The following is a 17,780-nucleotide window of genomic DNA, read 5'->3' as shown; positions in this document are numbered from 1 at the left end:
CAAAAGTAAGGCTAGAGATTTTTATATCAACATACGTCTAGGCTTTAGAGCTTCCATTAGTACATATGTGTTACATCTCTGATTGTTTTGCCTGCCTGCTCTCATCCTTTTGTTTCTCAGCCTCTCTCACTTCCTGTCTGAATTGTCTGACCCCACAAGCTGCATTACACATGCTCTTAAATGCCTCATCATTTTTCACAGGAGGTTTTGTACAGTTGTTCTCAAATTCAACTTCTGGACAAGTCAACAGTTCCATCAAGAGTTTTCTTAATTTACCAGAATGTCCTTGGCCTGTTAGTTGACTCTTTATCTCACAATGTATGTATATACTTGTTGCCCAAACTCTAGGATCATAATGTGATTGGGCAGTTGTCAGGCCATCCTTATTTATTTTACACCTTGCTGGAACAGAGGTAATTATGGGAAAGACTGCTGTAGAATTGTATACGTTGCTTAACGCTCCTGATCCATGTTGGTGACTCCATTGTTTTGCCTTTTCCAAGAAAACTCTCTGTTAGTGTTTCCTCCCCATCCAGAAGTAAAACACAGAAGTTGGGCTCTGGATGGTATGTGCCTAGACTGAAGTATTTTGCTGTCTCATTTTGAATGCCGTTGTCAACCTGGCTTGGCCTCTTGAAATCCCCCTCCGGAAACTCATAGTCTGTTGACATCACTGTGAGTATTAGAGTGCTGTCTGACCATCTCTGAATAAGAGCTGTACACTTGGTTGAAGCTTACAGTATCAGCGTCAATAAAACTGAAACAGATCAGATCGTCAGTATCCTCTCCTTTCAACTCTCTAACAAGCTTTTTAGTTTCTGCATGATTTTTTTAGATATTCTCTGATATCTGTATGTGGTATTTTTTTATATATTTTTTTAAGGTCAGGTATTGGGTCATGTTTAATGTTACCATTGGGTCCCCAGGTAAATTAAATATTTTGAAACCTCAGGGTTGTTTTTTTCTCTTATTCTACCAGTTGAAACAGCAGCTTCGTGAGCTCAGGAACATCTTTGCCATTGAGGCCAATGATGATGGCCACGTCTTTCAGGAGCTCCTTATCTTCCTCCTTAAAGCCTGTATCCTCCAACAACGTCAGTAACCTTTGAACCTGTGTGTCACGTTCTGACCTTAGTTCTTTCGTTATGTCTTTGTTTTAGTATGGTCAGGGAGTGAGTTGGGTGGGTTGTCTATGTTAGTTTTTCTATGATTTGCTATTTCTGTGTTTGGCCTGGTATGGTTCTCAATCAGAGGCAGCTGTCAATCGTTGTCCCTGATTGAGAACCATATTTAGGGAGCCTGTTTTCTATTGTGTTTCGTGAGTGATTGTTTTCTGTTGTGTGTCTGCACCAGCCAGAACTGTTTTCGGTCGTTTCTCTTTGTTATTTCCATGTTCATTTTAATAAATATGGACACATACCACGCTGCACCTTGGTCCTCACCTTCTTCCACCAACAACGGCCGTTACACTGTGACTCGATTTGGTCCAGTGGTCGGTTGTTGTCAGGTAGTGGGACCTACATGGGCACATTGATCAGGAACTTGATATTTTGATCCTGGGTCTGCTTCTGGGTTTATCAGGAGAAACAACAAACACAAAGCATGTAAGGTTAGGAAATGAAAGTACTTTTGGTTAAAGGTCACTGTTAGAAATTTGCAGTATCCCTTGGAGAGGATATATTTAAGCTGAAGCTCATTGACCTCTCACTGTAATTCATAGATTTGAGCCCAGATGTTGTTCTACTACAATGACACTGTTGTTGGCTCACCTGACTAGAACCCTGGTTGAGCTCGTTCCTTTCATCTTGTCTTCCACCCCTCCCCTTTCCCTCTTCCTACTAGAGGGCCCTGGCTGTGGGGTGTTGTTTGACCTCTTGGCACCAGGGGGCAAACCTTGCAGCTCAGTATTCTCCAAACTGCAGAACAAAACATGAATAAATCATGCTTTTTTTAACATAACTACCAGTAATAGGACTAGTTACTTTGTTTTCCTCCAAAACTCCCTACATTAATAATTTTCACCGAATGGTGTCCCCACTATCCCCAATCTCCCTACTGTATTATGTGGTCGCTGGTTTCTGGGTTGTTGACATGAGATTGTCTGGTGGGCGGCTTCACAGTAGAGTCTGAGGGGAGAAACAGGCTATTCAGAGACTTGGGGAGGGAGGTAGAGAGACTTAGATTGAATGTGTAGTGATAAACCATCCTCTTCTCACTTGGTGGTACTTTACAAACTGGGACTTCTACAGATTCATCAGACGCCTTCCCCAAACAGCAGGATAACTTTTAGGAGCGTGGTCCCCAAACAGCAGGAGAACTTTTAGGAGCGTGGTCCCCAAACAGCAGGAGAACATTGAGGAGCGTGGTCCCCAAACAGCAGGAGAACTTTTAGGAGCGTGGTCCCCAAACAGCAGGAGAACATTGAGGAGCGTGGTCCCCAAACAGCAGGAGAACATTGAGGAGCGTGGTCCCCAAACAGCAGGAGAACATTGAGGAGCGTGGTCCCCAAACAGCAGGAGAACTTTTAGGAGCGTGGTCCCCAAACAGCAGGAGAACATTGAGGAGCGTGGTCCCCAAACAGCAGGAGAACATTGAGGAGCGTGGTCCCCAAACAGCAGGAGAACTTTTAGGAGCGTGGTCCCCAAACAGCAGGAGAACATTGAAGAGCGTGGTCCCCAAACAGCAGGAGAACATTGAGGAGCGTGGTCCCCAAACAGCAGGAGAACATTGAGGAGCGTGGTCCCCAAACAGCAGGAGAACTTTTAGGAGCGTGGTCCCCAAACAGCAGGAGAACATTGAGGAGCGTGGTCCCCAAACAGCAGGAGAACTTTTAGGAGCGTGGTCCCCAAACAGCAGGAGAACATTGAGGAGCGTGGTCACCAAACAGCAGGATAACTTTTAGGAGCGTGGTCCACAAACAGCAGGAGAACTTTTAGGAGCGTGGTCCCCAAACAGCAGGAGAACATTGAGGAGCGTGGTCCCCAGACAGCAGGAGAACTTTGACGAGCGTGGTCCCCAAACAGCAGGAGAACATTGAGGAGCGAAGTCCCCAAACAGCAGGAGAACTTTTAGGAGCGTGGTCCCCAAACAGCAGGAGAACTTTTAGGAGCGTGGTCCCCAAACAGCAGGAGAACATTGAGGAGCGTGGTCCCCAAACAGCAGGAGAACATTGAGGAGCGTGGTCCCCAAACAGCAGGAGAACTTTTAGGAGCGTGGTCCCCAAACAGCAGGAGAACATTGAGGAGCGTGATCCCCAAACAGCAGGAAAACTTTGACGAGCGTGGTCCCCAAACAGCAGGAGAACATTGAGGAGCGTGGTCCCCAAACAGCAGGAGAACATTGAGGAGCGTGGTCCCCAAACAGCAGGAGAACTTTTAGGAGCGTGGTCCCCAAACAGCAGGAGAACATTGAGGAGCGTGGTCCCCAAACAGCAGGAGAACATTGAGGAGCGTGGTCCCCAAACAGCAGGAGAACATTGAGGAGCGTGGTCCCCAAACAGCAGGAGAACATTGAGGAGCAGGGAGCTGGGGTCTTTCTTCTGATCTTTCTCATGATCTTTGTCTCTGTTGTCTGTTATTACCCTCCATGATGTCTCAGACAGACCTACTGTTATTACCCTCCATGATGTCTCAGACAGACCTACTGTTGTTACCCTCCATGATGTCTCGGACAGACCTACTGTTGTTACCCTCCATGATGTCTCAGACAGACCTACTGTTGTTACCCTCCATGATGTCTCAGACAGACCTACTGTTGTTACCCTCCATGATGTCTCAGACAGACCTACTGTTATTACCCTCCATGATGTCTCAGACAGACCTACTGTTGTTACCCTCCATGATGTCTCAGACAGACCTACTGTTGTTACCCTCCATGATGTCTCGGACAGACCTACTGTTGTTACCCTCCATGATGTCTCAGACAGACCTACTGTTGTTACCCTCCATGATGTCTCAGACAGACCTACTGTTGTTACCCTCCATGATGTCTCAGACAGACCTACTGTTGTTACCCTCCATGATGACTCGGACAGACTTACTGTTAATACCCTCCATGATGTCTCAGACAGACCTACTGTTGTTACCCTCCATGATGACTCGGACAGACCTACTGTTGTTACTCTCCATGATGTCTCAGACAGACCTACTTTTGTGACTCTCCATGATGTCTCAGACAGTCCTACTGTTATTACCCTCCATGATGTCTCAGACAGACCTACTGTTGTTACCCTCCATGATGACTCGGACAGACCTACTGTTAATACCCTCCATGATGTCTCAGACAGACCTACTGTTGTTACCCTCCATGATGTCTCGGACAGACCTACTGTTGTTACCCTCCATGATGTCTCGGACAGACCTACTGTTGTTACCCTCCATGATGTCTCAGACAGACCTACTGTTATTACCCTCCATGATGTATCAGACAGTCCTACTGTTAATACCCTCCATGATGTCTCAGAAAGACCTACTGTTGTTACCCTCCATGATGTCTCAGACAGTCCTACTGTTATTACCCTCCATGATGTCTCAGACAGACCTACTGTTGTTACCCTCCATGATGTCTCGGACAGACCTACTGTTATTACCCTCCATGATGTCTCAGACAGTCCTACTGTTGTTACCCTCCATGATGTCTCAGACAGACCTACTGTTGTTACCCTCCATGATGACTCAGACAGACCTACTGTTGTTACCCTCCATGATGTCTCGGACGGACCTACTGTATGAAAGCACAATACAAGACTCAGATGAGGAAAGGATCTGTGTCAAATCAAATGATATGTGCAATACATCTCCATTTCATAAATCTTCTTCTTAATTTGCTAAATAATTGTAAATAGCAATACTTTTTTTTAGCACTTTCCTGTTACCAAGAATGGATTCTCATTTGATTACTGGCTATTGACATTTTATAAATCCAATCATACTTAATTGACACTTGAATGTTGATAGAGATTATACTAGAGCTTAGAATAGCTACATTTGATGAAGACATCAATCAACGCATTCACTATTTCCTTGTTTCTTAGTGAAACTAAATGATTCATATTAAGGGTTTTCCTAATGCCTCTAAAGATGGAGATATGATTTAACCTAGCTAAAAAAGATATTATCTGTTGATGTTCTCAGCAATCTACCCCAGTAGTTTCCCTGTGGGACTTGTGTTGTGTTGCAGGTCACCAACATTCCTCCACCATGTTGAATATTTCATTAGAGACCCATCTTCCTTTTCGGATATGTTCGCAAGACAACACCTGCATCACTGGCCCTGTTCCTTATTTACTTTACAACATGAGGAAGTATTGTTGTGAGCACATTTTGGATAACTAGGACTGTAAGTACAAAAAATGTGTCTTCTTGTTTCAAACATACACATCACACCAGTTTTAAAGGGATATTTTCCTCAGAATACATTATTTTGTTACCTTGGCTGTAGTCGATTCAACAAGGCAGTGTTTGGATATTCCCTTAGATACTTAGTCTTATATTGTATTTAGTTTTGTTATTATGACCATTAACACTTATGCCTCTGTAGTAACATTATCATTTTATTAACATGTTGTTACATATTGCATTTTCCCGATTGCATAGCAATGTAGTTGAGTTGATCATGTACAGTAAAGGTCATTTAAAGGCAATTTACACTTGAGCCTTGTACTGAATCCCCACCCTTGTCCTTTAGTGTCAGTAGAATTACACAAAAAAAAAAGACTTTGTGTTGTGTATATTTACGCTGCTAAGTTGTCATATAGGCCTATATTCCCTGTTCCTGATAGTCAATCCTGTCAATTTAGACAAATACGTAAATATACAATAAAACCTGAAACAAAGTCTGACCCTCTAATCGTCTTCTGATCACTCCACTGTCTTTATATTCCTTTGTTATTCATGCTTCACGGAGTGGTCCTTTGAGGCAGAAGATCTGTGTATGAGCTGTTGAAGGTTCCTCTTTATGAAGCCCAGAATAGGATGTGGCCTCTTATACCTCTGAAGAATGAAGTTATCTACATATTGTGCTCCTTTCGTAATAGGTGGAGGGAAGCATCTAAGAGGGAGAGGCATACTGTATAGCCTTCCCAACAGTCATCTCATGTTCACTTTTGGAAAAGAGGTTTTGACAGACACACACGTATTTATACCTGTTGTAACGGATTTCTTCCGTCAAATGAGAGGAGGACCAAAATGCAGCGTGGTTAGAGGTCATGGTTTTTAATAAGAGAAACTAAACATGAACACAATTACAAAACAACAAACGTGGCAAAACCCGAAAACAGTCCTATCTGGTGCAGAGAACACAAAGACAGGAAACAACCACCCACAAACCCCAACACAAAACAGTCCTATCTGGTGCAGAGAACACAAAGACAGGAAACAACCACCCACAAACCCCAACACAAAACAGTCCTATCTGGTGCAGAGAACACAAAGACAGGAAACAACCACCCACAAACCCCAACACAAAACAGTCCTATCTGGTGCAGAGAACACAAAGACAGGAAACAACCACCCACAAACCCCAACACAAAACAGTCCTATCTGGTGCAGAGAACACAAAGACAGGAAACAGTCCTATCTGGTGCAGAGAACACAAAGACAGGAAACAACCACCCACAAACCCCAACACAAAACAGTCCTATCTGGTGCAGAGAACACAAAGACAGGAAACAACCACCCACAAACCCCAACACAAAACAGTCCTATCTGGTGCAGAGAACACAAAGACAGGAAACAACCACCCACAAACCCCAACACAAAACAGTCCTATCTGGTGCAGAGAACACAAAGACAGGAAACAACCACCCACAAACCCCAACACAAAACAGTCCTATCTGGTGCAGAGAACACAAAGACAGGAAACAGTCCTATCTGGTGCAGAGAACACAAAGAAAGGAAACAACCACCCACAAACCCCAACACAAAACAGTCCTATCTGGTGCAGAGAACACAAAGACAGGAAACAACCACCCACAAACCCCAACACAAAACAGTCCTATCTGGTGCAGAGAACACAAAGACAGGAAACAACCACCCACAAACCCCAACACAAAACAGTCCTATCTGGTGCAGAGAACACAAAGACAGGAAACAACCACCCACAAACCCCAACACAAAACAGTCCTATCTGGTGCAGAGAACACAAAGACAGGAAACAGTCCTATCTGGTGCAGAGAACACAAAGACAGGAAACAACCACCCACAAACCCCAACACAAAACAGTCCTATCTGGTGCAGAGAACACAAAGACAGGAAACAACCACCCACAAACCCCAACACAAAACAGTTCTATCTGGTGCAGAGAACACAAAGACAGGAAACAACCACCCACAAACCCCAACACAAAACAGTCCTATCTGGTGCAGAAAACACAAAGACAGGAAACAACCACCCACAAACCCCAACACAAAACAGTCCTATCTGGTGCAGAGAACACAAAGACAGGAAACAACCACCCACAAACCCCAACACAAAACAGTCCGGCTGCCTGATCATTCAGCCTGCTCTGACACTGAGCCCGGCTGCCTGATCATTCAGCCTGCCTTGACCTCGAACCTGCCTGCCCCACTGTACCTTTCAGACTCTGACCTGGTTTATGAACTTCTGCCTGTCCCCGATCTGGCAATTGCCTGCCCCTTGTATTTCAATAAATATCAGAGACTCTAACCATCTGCCTCCTGTGTCTGCATCTGGATCTCACCCTGTGTTGTTATTAGCTGACAACGTCACGAAAACGATGTGCACGCTTCAATGGGGCAGAAGTCCATGTGTTGTTGCCTGATAGCTAGCAATAATGACAATAAGCTGCCTTGTGGGGAATCGTAGGTGTCTCGTTTCAGCTAGTTTTAACTTGTTCTTGATACCATGTCTTGTTTTTTAGCCGTTTTGCCTGTTGCCACATCTTTGCCATTATGGCAACAACTGTAAAGATGTATTTGAGAGACAACAAGGTATTTATGTTTTCAATAAACATTGGAGATGAAGTATAGTTCACATGCTGTCAACAATCTTAGCCAACCCCATTGGTCAAAATGATCCAAGATTAGACCAGAAATAGATCCCACTTGTGACCAATGTAAGCAGGCTCCTGATACTTTATTACACACGTTTTGGACATGGCCGAAATGGACAGATTTCTGGATATCAATTTCTGAAACCTTTTCTAAGATACTGGAGAGACCTATAGAACCTTCTGCCTTTACTGCATAATTAAGAGTGGCACCACAGGAGGCCCCTCAACAGTTATATGGAGTGGCACCACAGGAGGCCCCTCTAAACAGTTCTATGGAGTGGCACCACAAGAGGCCCCTCTAAACAGTTCTATGGAGTGGCACCACAGTAGACCCCTCTAAAGAGTTCTATGGAGTGGCACCACAGCGGACCCCTCTAAACAGTTCTATGGAGTGGCACCACAGCGGACCCCTCTAAACAGTTCTATGGAGTGGCACCACAGTAGACCCCTCTAAACAGTTCTATGGAGCGGCACCACAGTAGACCCCTCTAAACAGTTCTATGGAGTGGCACCACAGCGGACCCCTCTAAACAGTTCTATGGAGTGACACCACAGTAGACCCCTCTAAACAGTTCTATGGAGTGACACCACAGTAGACCCCTCTAAACAGTTCTATGGAGTGACACCACAGTAGACCCCTCTAAACAGTTCTATGGAGTGGCACCACAGTAGACCCCTCTAAACAGTTCTATGGAGTGACACCACAGTAGACCCCTCTAAACAGTTCTATGGAGTGACACCACAGTAGACCCCTCTAAACAGTTCTATGGAGTGACACCACAGCGGACCCCTCTAAACAGTTCTATGGAGTGGCACCACAGCGGACCCCTCTAAACAGTTCTATGGAGTGGCACCACAGCGGACCCCTCTAAACAGTTCTATGGAGTGGCACCACAGCGGACCCCTCTAAACAGTTCTATGGAGTGACACCACAGTAGACCCCTCTAAACAGTTCTATGGAGTGGCACCACAGTAGACCCCTCTAAACAGTTTTATGGAGTGGCACCACAAGAGGCCCCTCTAAACAGTTATATGGAGTGGCACCACAAGAGGCCCCTCTAAACAGTTCTATGGAGTGACACCACAGTAGACCCCTCTAAACAGTTCTATGGAGTGGCACCACAGTAGACCCCTCTAAAGAGTTCTATGGAGTGGCACCACAGCGGACCCCTCTAAACAGTTCTATGGAGTGGCACCACAGCGGACCCCTCTAAACAGTTCTATGGAGTGGCACCACAGTAGACCCCTCTAAACAGTTCTATGGAGTGGCACCACAGTAGACCCCTCTAAACAGTTCTATGGAGTGGCACCACAGCGGACCCCTCTAAACAGTTCTATGGAGTGACACCACAGTAGACCCCTCTAAACAGTTCTATGGAGTGACACCACAGTAGACCCCTCTAAACAGTTCTATGGAGTGACACCACAGTAGACCCCTCTAAACAGTTCTATGGAGTGGCACCACAAGAGGCCCCTCTAAACAGTTCTATGGAGTGACACCACAGTAGACCCCTCTAAACAGTTCTATGGAGTGACACCACAGTAGACCCCTCTAAACAGTTCTATGGAGTGACACCACAGCGGACCCCTCTAAACAGTTCTATGGAGTGGCACCACAGCGGACCCCTCTAAACAGTTCTATGGAGTGGCACCACAGCGGACCCCTCTAAACAGTTCTATGGAGTGGCACCACAGCGGACCCCTCTAAACAGTTCTATGGAGTGACACCACAGTAGACCCCTCTAAACAGTTCTATGGAGTGGCACCACAGCGGACCCCTCTAAACAGTTCTATGGAGTGGCACCACAGCGGACCCCTCTAAACAGTTCTATGGAGTGACACCACAGTAGACCCCTCTAAACAGTTCTATGGAGTGGCACCACAGCGGACCCCTCTAAACAGTTCTATGGAGTGACACCACAGTAGACCCCTCTAAACAGTTCTATGGAGTGGCACCACAGTAGACCCCTCTAAACAGTTCTATGGAGTGACACCACAGTAGACCCCTCTAAACAGTTCTATGGAGTGACACCACAGTAGACCCCTCTAAACAGTTCTATGGAGTGACACCACAGCGGACCCCTCTAAACAGTTCTATGGAGTGGCACCACAGCGGACCCCTCTAAACAGTTCTATGGAGTGGCACCACAGCGGACCCCTCTAAACAGTTCTATGGAGTGGCACCACAGCGGACCCCTCTAAACAGTTCTATGGAGTGACACCACAGTAGACCCCTCTAAACAGTTCTATGGAGTGGCACCACAGTAGACCCCTCTAAACAGTTTTATGGAGTGGCACCACAAGAGGCCCCTCTAAACAGTTATATGGAGTGGCACCACAAGAGGCCCCTCTAAACAGTTCTATGGAGTGACACCACAGTAGACCCCTCTAAAGAGTTCTATGGAGTGGCACCACAGCGGACCCCTCTAAACAGTTCTATGGAGTGGCACCACAGCGGACCCCTCTAAACAGTTCTATGGAGTGGCACCACAGTAGACCCCTCTAAACAGTTCTATGGAGTGGCACCACAGTAGACCCCTCTAAACAGTTCTATGGAGTGGCACCACAGCGGACCCCTCTAAACAGTTCTATGGAGTGACACCACAGTAGACCCCTCTAAACAGTTCTATGGAGTGACACCACAGTAGACCCCTCTAAACAGTTCTATGGAGTGACACCACAGTAGACCCCTCTAAACAGTTCTATGGAGTGGCACCACAGTAGACCCCTCTAAACAGTTCTATGGAGTGACACCACAGTAGACCCCTCTAAACAGTTCTATGGAGTGACACCACAGTAGACCCCTCTAAACAGTTCTATGGAGTGACACCACAGCGGACCCCTCTAAACAGTTCTATGGAGTGGCACCACAGCGGACCCCTCTAAACAGTTCTATGGAGTGGCACCACAGCGGACCCCTCTAAACAGTTCTATGGAGTGGCACCACAGCGGACCCCTCTAAACAGTTCTATGGAGTGACACCACAGTAGACCCCTCTAAACAGTTCTATGGAGTGGCACCACAGTAGACCCCTCTAAACAGTTTTATGGAGTGGCACCACAAGAGGCCCCTCTAAACAGTTATATGGAGTGGCACCACAAGAGGCCCCTCTAAACAGTTCTATGGAGTGACACCACAGTAGACCCCTCTAAACAGTTCTATGGAGTGGCACCACAGTAGACCCCTCTAAAGAGTTCTATGGAGTGGCACCACAGCGGACCCCTCTAAACAGTTCTATGGAGTGGCACCACAGCGGACCCCTCTAAACAGTTCTATGGAGTGGCACCACAGTAGACCCCTCTAAACAGTTCTATGGAGTGGCACCACAGTAGACCCCTCTAAACAGTTCTATGGAGTGGCACCACAAGAGGCCCCTCTAAACAGTTCTATGGAGTGACACCACAGTAGACCCCTCTAAACAGTTCTATGGAGTGGCACCACAGTAGACCCCTCTAAAGAGTTCTATGGAGTGGCACCACAGCGGACCCCTCTAAACAGTTCTATGGAGTGGCACCACAGCGGACCCCTCTAAACAGTTCTATGGAGTGGCACCACAGTAGACCCCTCTAAACAGTTCTATGGAGTGGCACCACAGTAGACCCCTCTAAACAGTTCTATGGAGTGGCACCACAGCGGACCCCTCTAAACAGTTCTATGGAGTGACACCACAGTAGACCCCTCTAAACAGTTCTATGGAGTGACACCACAGTAGACCCCTCTAAACAGTTCTATGGAGTGACACCACAGTAGACCCCTCTAAACAGTTCTATGGAGTGGCACCACAGTAGACCCCTCTAAACAGTTCTATGGAGTGACACCACAGTAGACCCCTCTAAACAGTTCTATGGAGTGACACCACAGTAGACCCCTCTAAACAGTTCTATGGAGTGACACCACAGCGGACCCCTCTAAACAGTTCTATGGAGTGGCACCACAGCGGACCCCTCTAAACAGTTCTATGGAGTGGCACCACAGCGGACCCCTCTAAACAGTTCTATGGAGTGGCACCACAGCGGACCCCTCTAAACAGTTCTATGGAGTGACACCACAGTAGACCCCTCTAAACAGTTCTATGGAGTGGCACCACAGTAGACCCCTCTAAACAGTTTTATGGAGTGGCACCACAAGAGGCCCCTCTAAACAGTTATATGGAGTGGCACCACAAGAGGCCCCTCTAAACAGTTCTATGGAGTGACACCACAGTAGACCCCTCTAAACAGTTCTATGGAGTGGCACCACAGTAGACCCCTCTAAAGAGTTCTATGGAGTGGCACCACAGCGGACCCCTCTAAACAGTTCTATGGAGTGGCACCACAGCGGACCCCTCTAAACAGTTCTATGGAGTGGCACCACAGTAGACCCCTCTAAACAGTTCTATGGAGTGGCACCACAGTAGACCCCTCTAAACAGTTCTATGGAGTGGCACCACAGCGGACCCCTCTAAACAGTTCTATGGAGTGACACCACAGTAGACCCCTCTAAACAGTTCTATGGAGTGACACCACAGTAGACCCCTCTAAACAGTTCTATGGAGTGACACCACAGTAGACCCCTCTAAACAGTTCTATGGAGTGGCACCACAGTAGACCCCTCTAAACAGTTCTATGGAGTGACACCACAGTAGACCCCTCTAAACAGTTCTATGGAGTGACACCACAGTAGACCCCTCTAAACAGTTCTATGGAGTGACACCACAGCGGACCCCTCTAAACAGTTCTATGGAGTGGCACCACAGCGGACCCCTCTAAACAGTTCTATGGAGTGGCACCACAGCGGACCCCTCTAAACAGTTCTATGGAGTGGCACCACAGCGGACCCCTCTAAACAGTTCTATGGAGTGACACCACAGTAGACCCCTCTAAACAGTTCTATGGAGTGGCACCACAGTAGACCCCTCTAAACAGTTTTATGGAGTGGCACCACAAGAGGCCCCTCTAAACAGTTATATGGAGTGGCACCACAAGAGGCCCCTCTAAACAGTTCTATGGAGTGACACCACAGTAGACCCCTCTAAACAGTTCTATGGAGTGGCACCACAGTAGACCCCTCTAAAGAGTTCTATGGAGTGGCACCACAGCGGACCCCTCTAAACAGTTCTATGGAGTGGCACCACAGCGGACCCCTCTAAACAGTTCTATGGAGTGGCACCACAGTAGACCCCTCTAAACAGTTCTATGGAGTGGCACCACAGTAGACCCCTCTAAACAGTTCTATGGAGTGGCACCACAGCGGACCCCTCTAAACAGTTCTATGGAGTGACACCACAGTAGACCCCTCTAAACAGTTCTATGGAGTGACACCACAGTAGACCCCTCTAAACAGTTCTATGGAGTGACACCACAGTAGACCCCTCTAAACAGTTCTATGGAGTGGCACCACAGTAGACCCCTCTAAACAGTTCTATGGAGTGACACCACAGTAGACCCCTCTAAACAGTTCTATGGAGTGACACCACAGTAGACCCCTCTAAACAGTTCTATGGAGTGACACCACAGCGGACCCCTCTAAACAGTTCTATGGAGTGACACCACAGCGGACCCCTCTAAACAGTTCTATGGAGTGGCACCACAGCGGACCCCTCTAAACAGTTCTATGGAGTGGCACCACAGCGGACCCCTCTAAACAGTTCTATGGAGTGACACCACAGTAGACCCCTCTAAACAGTTCTATGGAGTGGCACCACAGTAGACCCCTCTAAACAGTTTTATGGAGTGGCACCACAAGAGGCCCCTCTAAACAGTTATATGGAGTGGCACCACAAGAGGCCCCTCTAACAGTTCTATGGAGTGACACCACAGTAGACCCCTCTAAACAGTTCTATGGAGTGGCACCACAGTAGACCCCTCTAAAGAGTTCTATGGAGTGGCACCACAGCGGACCCCTCTAAACAGTTCTATGGAGTGGCACCACAGCGGACCCCTCTAAACAGTTCTATGGAGTGGCACCACAGTAGACCCCTCTAAACAGTTCTATGGAGTGGCACCACAGTAGACCCCTCTAAACAGTTCTATGGAGTGGCACCACAGCGGACCCCTCTAAACAGTTCTATGGAGTGACACCACAGTAGACCCCTCTAAACAGTTCTATGGAGTGACACCACAGTAGACCCCTCTAAACAGTTCTATGGAGTGACACCACAGTAGACCCCTCTAAACAGTTCTATGGAGTGGCACCACAGTAGACCCCTCTAAACAGTTCTATGGAGTGACACCACAGTAGACCCCTCTAAACAGTTCTATGGAGTGACACCACAGTAGACCCCTCTAAACAGTTCTATGGAGTGACACCACAGCGGACCCCTCTAAACAGTTCTATGGAGTGGCACCACAGCGGACCCCTCTAAACAGTTCTATGGAGTGGCACCACAGCGGACCCCTCTAAACAGTTCTATGGAGTGGCACCACAGCGGACCCCTCTAAACAGTTCTATGGAGTGACACCACAGTAGACCCCTCTAAACAGTTCTATGGAGTGGCACCACAGCGGACCCCTCTAAACAGTTCTATGGAGTGGCACCACAGCGGACCCCTCTAAACAGTTCTATGGAGTGACACCACAGTAGACCCCTCTAAACAGTTCTATGGAGTGGCACCACAGCGGACCCCTCTAAACAGTTCTATGGAGTGGCACCACAGTAGACCCCTCTAAACAGTTCTATGGGCAACATGCTGGCATATTCTAGCTAGACGTCTTCTACTATTTAAGTTGAAGGATGTGTTTCCTCCTACTTTAACCATTTGATAAAGGAAGTTATGCAACATCTCAAGCTAGAGAAAATACGCTACTCTGTTATGGGATCTGCAATGACATTTTATAATATCTGGCAACCCTTCCTATCGTTTGGAGAAGACATGGAACAGCCAACTCCATAAACCAAACCAAATTAGTTTTATTTTTTTACTTTTTCTTTTACATATCTTTGTATTTTTTTTACTATTCGATTTTATTATTCATTGTATATCATGCCTGCTTTCAGTCTAGTTTTGGGGTGGGGCTCTAATGGAGCATGGGGGGGGGGGGGGTTGATTTGGTAGGGGATCCGTGTGGTTCTACCCTCTACCTGTCTGTCCATTATCTGAATAATCTTTAAAAAATGCCAAATAACTTTTGGCTGTGTTGCTAAAGAACCCGTCTATACTATCCTGAACGGAGGCGTCATCAGAGTTTCAGAACATTCAGGGCTCAGCCCTGAAAACCTGGGGCTGACTCGCCGCGAGGGGGAAGGCTGAAATAATATGACCTATAATAAAGCCACCTTTTTTATACATGAGGGGAGGTTATCACATCTAGCCATAATGGTCCTGGAAGCGTAGCCAGAATGGTCTCTTCCGGGATGGTCCCGGATGCATAGCCATTGCTATGCTTCTGGGACCATTCTGGCTACGCACTTAAATATGAACCTCCACATAGGCTATAACGTGACAAGAGATACATTCATTCATATTTAATATGATTAATTCAACCTGAACAACAGTAGTCATTGCGTGGGTTAACCAGAGATGGAAGAAGAAGGACTTTTCTGTGGGTGGATGACATTTCTCAAGTCGGCTGAGGTCTGATTCTCCACTCTATCGTTTCTTAGGAACTGTGCAACATGTAGCAGGGTTGACCACTCCTATAATCGTTTCTTAGGAACTGTGCAACATGCGGCAGGGTTGACCACTCCCACATGGAAAACACTTCCTGAGGTGTAACATCTATTCTGTCAGTAAATAGAAAGGCTATACAACATTGTTAATAATAAAACCTGTATGATTCTATTCCATGGTCTTATCAGGGAGGAAGACTCATACTAGTTAGCTGTAGTTGGACAGGTGTGTTGTTCTTACTAGAGCTATCTAGGGCTGTAATTCTCCTGCAGCAAACCATATTCTTGTGAGGACATTATTACATGAAATCATGTCAGTTTACACTTACAACACTGCAACACTAGACATTTTATGAAGAATGCATACGCTGAGGCAAAGTTCTGTGCATAGTTATTTGGACATAGACTGAAGCTAAAACTTTTCATTTGGCTCTATACTCCAGCATTTTGGATGTGAGATCAAATGTTTTCTATGAGGTGACAGTACAGAATGTCACCTTTTATTTGAGGGTATTTTCATACATATCTGTTTTATCGTTTATAAATGAAAGCACTTTATGTATGTATCTAGTCCCTCCATTTGAATGCGTCATAAGTATTCTGAGAAATTCACTTATATTGTATTCAATTTAGTCAAGTTAGGTATTTGGTCCTATATTCCTAGCACGCAATGACTATATCAAGCTTGTGACTCTACAAACTTGTTTCAGTTTTTCCCTGAAATTCAAAAGTACTCATTACATTTTGAACGGCTAGCATGACAGAAAAATGGTCCAGTTCACGCACTTATCAAGAGAGTATCTCTGGTCATCCCTATTGCCTCTGATCTGGCAGACTCACTAAACACAAATGCGTCGTTTGTAAATGATGTCTGTGTTGGAGTGTGCCCCTGGTTATCCATAAATAAATAAAAACAAATTGTGCCATCTAGTTTGTTTAATATAGGGAATTTTAAATGATTTATACTTCTACTTTCAATACTTAAGTATATTTTAGCAAATACATTTACTTTTGATACTTGAGTATATTTAAAACCAAATACTTTTAGACTTTTACTCAAGTAGCGTTTTATTGGGTGACTTTCACTTTTGAGTAATTTTCTATTAATTTTCTTTGCTTTTACTTACTGACTGCGACATCATGGCAAAGGAGCGGTCCTTAGTCAAACATGTACCCAGCTGGACTGCTTCATGGCACAGACATGGTAAAGGAGTGGTCCTTAGTCAAACATGTACCCAGCTGGACTGCTTCATGGCACAGACATGGTAAAGGAGTGGTCCTTAGTCAAACATGTACCCAGCTGGACTGCTTCATGGCACAGACATGGTAAAGGAGTGGTCCTTAGTCAAACATGTACCCAGCTGGACTGCTTCATGGCACAGACATGGTAAAGGAGTGGTCCTTAGTCAAACATGTACCCAGCTGGACTGCTTCATGGCACAGACATGGTAAAGGAGTGGTCCTTAGTCAAACATGAACCCAACTGGACTGCTTCATGGCACAGACATGGTAAAGGAGTGGTCCTTAGTCAAACATGTAACCAGCTGGACTGCTTCATGGCACAGACATGGTAAAGGAGTGGTCCTTAGTCAAACATGTACCCAGCTGGACTGCTTCATGGCACAGACATGGTAAAGGAGTGGTCCTTAGTCAAACATGTACCCAGCTGGACTGCTTCATGGCACAGACATGGTAAAGGAGTGGTCCTTAGTCAAACATGTACCCAGCTGGACTGCTTCATGGCACAGACATGGTAAAGGAGTGGTCCTTAGTCAAACATGTACCCAGCTGGACTGCTTCATGGCACAGACATGGTAAAGGAGTGGTCCTTAGTCAAACATGTACCCAGCTGGACTGCCTCATGGCAAAGCAATCACTGAATTGATCTCGAGTAGGCAGATATAAATATACTGAACAAAAATGTTACGCAACATGCAACAACTTCAAAGTTTTTACAGAGTTACAGTTCATATAAGGAGATAAGTCATATAAGTCATATTGAAACAGATAAATTAGGCCCTAATCTATGGATTTCACATGATTGGGTAGGGGTGCAGCCATGGGTGGGCCTTGGAGGGCATAGGCCCACCCACTTGGCAGCCAGGCCCAGCCAACCAGAATTTTTTTCAGCACAAAGGGGCTTTATTACAGACAGAAATACTTAATTCCCCATTTTTATTTCT

This window comes from Oncorhynchus mykiss, chromosome 26 (genome assembly GCF_057628025.1).
Source record: "Oncorhynchus mykiss isolate SJ-2025 chromosome 26, ASM5762802v1, whole genome shotgun sequence".
In the NCBI taxonomy this organism is placed as follows: Eukaryota; Metazoa; Chordata; class Actinopteri; order Salmoniformes; family Salmonidae; genus Oncorhynchus; species Oncorhynchus mykiss.
This window is presented reverse-complemented; position numbering follows the sequence as displayed.